Source organism: Capsicum annuum, unplaced genomic scaffold (assembly GCF_002878395.1).
Source record: "Capsicum annuum cultivar UCD-10X-F1 unplaced genomic scaffold, UCD10Xv1.1 ctg81678, whole genome shotgun sequence".
In the NCBI taxonomy this organism is placed as follows: domain Eukaryota; kingdom Viridiplantae; phylum Streptophyta; class Magnoliopsida; order Solanales; family Solanaceae; genus Capsicum; species Capsicum annuum.
In genome coordinates this window covers 113,305-117,805 of record NW_025892414.1, presented here as the reverse complement: position 1 = coordinate 117,805, position 4,501 = coordinate 113,305, and positions in this window count along the sequence as shown.

Genomic DNA, 4,501 nt, shown 5'->3' with positions numbered 1-4,501 from the left:
CGTTCTTTGAAAAAGTGTAACATGGATGTAGTGATATTGAATAAATAATAATACTTCTATTTTTCTACAATGTTAACACTGTTTTTGATAGAATCATAGTCGATCAATCAACACATCAACTTAAAATGGAGCAGCATGGTAATGATAGACTATGAAAGAAGTATACGAAAGATTAAATAAATAGTCTATCAAAATAAAAGAATGTTTCAAATGTCCTACCAACAGATCATTCAACACATTAACAATATTAGCATTCAAATGTCTTTTTCACTATTTTCCTCCTCATCAGCATAAGTGTTGTTGATTTCATCAATGATATCCATGAACCCAACTTGTTTTTCTTCCTCAGCTTCTTTTTTTCTTCACTTTCAACAGCTTCTTCTTTCTCACCTTCCTTTTCTTCCTCAGCTTCTTTTTTTTACTTCACCTTCAACAGCTGCTTCTTTCTCACCTTTCTTTTCTTCCTCAGCTTCTTTTTTTTCACCTACTGCAGCTTTATCAGCTTCTTCTTTGTCATCTTATTCTTATTCTTCATCAGCTGCTGCTCCTAGTTTTTTAGCTTCTTTTTTTCCTTGCCTTTTTCTTCAACTTCTGCTGCTTCTTTTTTAGTTTCTTCTTTTTCTTCTTCTTCATCTGCAGATGCTTCTTTTCCAGTTTCTTCTGGGCTCTTATCTTCTTGTATTTCTTATTCTTCATTCTTTTTTCCTTCTTTGTTTCCCACTTCTATCACAGCAGTGGCCAACACATCTATTTTGCTCCTATTCTCTCCTTCTTTATTCCTCTGATTCACGAAGGTCCACATGCACTGTATCATCATATTACAAATTGTTACTATTATTTAAAGATGAACATTCATCAACAACATCAATTGTTGAATGAAGTTACCTCGCTCGGGTTGTCGCTCATTCTTTTCCTTTTTCTTCAATCTTTTCTCTTTGATACAGTCAGCAATATCCAACAACGCTTCGTCGAGCACAATAACATACTTATGAAGATCCCCAAGAGATGAGGTTCTCGCTGCATCTTTGGAGGTGCTCGGAGAAGTATCATCACCAACGCGTACTCCAATGAGGTTACCACCTAAATCCCCATCATAATCACTGTCCTCATTTGAAGTAAGGACAGTCACCCCTTCTAACTCTTTCTTCAAGCAGTCCAGGACGTTATTCTTCACCTCATCCTTATATGGCTTAAACGTAACCATGTAATCCATCTCCATCTCACGAACAGTAAGGATGATATACGAGTGCACGTTCAGGAAAGTATCAATTAACAATTACATAATATTCAATACAACAATAGTATTATTGCATAATAAAAAATAAGTTCATACCTCGATAACTTTTCCTTTGTACTTGAATGGGTTGCATTCGATTATCTAGTCACTTTTCGTAGTGTGCCAGCTGAGGATACGGAGAATGGGAAAGGGCTCATCCATTAATTTTTCAGCAAATTTTCCAAGTTGAGGAAAGTCCTCATAAAACAAGAATCGATGATAAACTCACTAAAGAGTTTATGGTAGATACCATGAATGCCCAGGGAAATCCGACTAGAGCATAGGATGTCTTCTTCTTCTTCTCATCAAATACTTCCCTCTGCTTCTTCAGGTCATTTTTCTTCTTTAGATAGTCTAGGGTCAATTGACATGTCTCTTTCCCTCACTAATAGTTCTCGACGAAACTCAAAGAATCGACCATTCGAACCAATTTTGTGTTGACAACCTTCGTCGAATCTTTTACAAGCAACATGGTGTGCAATAACCATAGTAAACAACAATTAAACTTCTGGTCCTCGTTCAGCTTATTCCCTCTGATCAAGTGTAACAAGTTGGCCATCGTAATACTTTTGTTTTTCATCACCTTAAAGCAAAAATGTTCCCCCTTTGCTAATACCTTCTTCATTTTTTATTCACTAGGATATGATGAGTAGTTCAAATCCGTGATCAAACAAAACTCTTTCAAGCCAAAACAAATAGGCTTGTTGTTAACGCAGAACCACATCTCAAGACGCATCTTATCGATCTTAATGCGTCGTAACAGTAAATAATGGACCGATTTTCCATTGAACTTGAGATGTTCCGGCAGGTTTCTCAAGTGTCCGAACAGGACCGCTTAAATCTTTTCTTCAACTCCTGGTCGACAAAAACTTGCTTAAATTCTCGATGAGCATCCATTCTTAATCTGACCGATATCTTCGCCGGGAAAGATCTGACCTCGTCCATTATCGTTTGAAGGTCATACCGCTCCACGAAAATGAACCTTGACAAATATGGCACGGACAAGGGATCATTATCCCCATCATCACTATTTCTCCCACTTCCCTCTCTCTCTTTACTATCCCCACTAACACTACGCTCGAGAAGGACATCTTCACTAGACTCGACGTAGTCGCTTATCTCCTTTAACTCAGGATCTGATTCGGATACTTCCTCGTTAATTTTATTTTTTTTTAGACATTTTCAACTGCCTCAACTTTTCTTTTTCTACTGCTACCAACAGAATCAAAACTAGTACCGGCTTTGATTTTAGGATGGATGATTTTTTTTACCCATTTTCAACACAATCTACACCTGCAGAACAAATCTCTCATTTTCAGTTCATAGACCACAAGTCTATCAATAGAAATAAGTCAATGCTCAGATGAAATCCCCCCAAAAACCAAAGAAATACCCCACCAAAATCCAACATGCAGTATCAAAATCAAACTAGTACACCTAATTAAACTATTTAGCTATTAATATTTAAATTTTCACTATTTCATCATCATATTTTAAAAGAATTTCATATGTCTAAAAATTGATTTCAATCTAGGGCATTCTCATTTTATAGAACACGGCTCTACGGATAAAAACAGGTTACTATTTGAATCAAAATGCCGAAATAACTCTCCACCATCAAACAGTTCACTCCACACATCAATAACTAAATCAAAATCCAACATGCAGTATCAAAACACAACAATTGCTAAAAATCAAACTAGTGCACCTAATCGAACTAATTAGCTATTAATCTTTCAATTTTCACTATTTAAGAAACCATATTTTAAAAGAATTTCATACGCCTAAAAATTAATTTCAATCTAGGGCATTCTAATTTCATAGACCACGGATCGATTTCATAGACCATGGGTCTACGGATAGAAACAGATGGTTGTTCGAATCAAACTGTCAAAATAACTCTTCAAATAATGATTATCCCACTATTCAACACTTCTTTGCTAAAATAAATGGAACTAAACCAAAACTCCTTAATCAACCAAATTCAAAAAAAAAATTCCTACATTACTACAAATCGATTAGCAAAGAAACCTGTTTAAATGGATCTACAAATGATCGAAACATTATTTTAACTAACCTGATAAAGCAACAACGAGCTCTTAGCAGATGCAGAAGAAGGAAAAACGAAAATGTCATTTGGGGAGAAGAGTTCTTGAAAGCGGGAGTTAGGAGACAATTTAAGAGGAGAGAGAAGGGTTTTTTTATTGGAATAAGTGGATGGGTGTTAGTGTATTATGTTAAATTTGTAAAGTTAGAAAAATCATACAATGGTCCCTTGTCCCATATATGGGACTACTTATTCAACTTTTCCACACTTTTTACACCCTAACCCTAAAAAATAATTCAAAAAGAAATTTAGTGTCCCTTTGACAAAATAGTTTTAAGAAAGGTAGTTTTTGCCAATTTTTCCCAGGTCTCTTTGAAGGCAGCCATTAGGAAGAAGGATATTATCCTCATGGATTGAAAAAAAAGAGTAGGGAACAAAGGGTTGATAATAAAGGGATGGGCACCACAATTGTTGATTTTGAGCCATCCTTCCATTGCTGAATTTCTATCACATCATGGACGAAACTCAACAATGGAGGCAATAGGGCATGTCGTCCCAATTTTGGCATAGCCAATTAGAGGTGACCAATTCCATGATGCCAAATTGGTAGAAAATTACTTTAAAATGGGACACATGATTTTACTTGGTGATGACCCAAGAGATATGGTGAAGAAATAAGGCATAGCTCAAGGAATTGACAGGTTGATGAACGATGAAGGAGTTCATAAACAAGCAATGTTGTTAAGATCCATATTCCAAACCTGTTATCCATATTGTTTAATGTGCACTCTAAAGTCATTTACTCAATTCATAAGCAAATAATACGGAAAACTTCATATTTAACAGCCTTTATAATCTCCAAACCGAACAGAGAAAAGCAAACACTAGATACACTTGAATAGAGGCAAATATTTGAATCCCAACTATTAGCATTTGGTAATGCATGGGATAAAATATTGGAATTCACGACAGTGTAGAGTTAGACAATCTCATTTACAAATAAACAGGCTTGTACGAGGACAATTTCAACGGAAAAGTGAGTTTAATCAATAGAATTTTAGTACTTTTTTGTTGTTTTAAGTATTCAAACAAATTTCATTCTAAAAAGACAATCATACAGAACATTCCTATAAATCTAGTTTGCATGACACTTTTTCCTTTTGTGTCCAGTGTAGAGA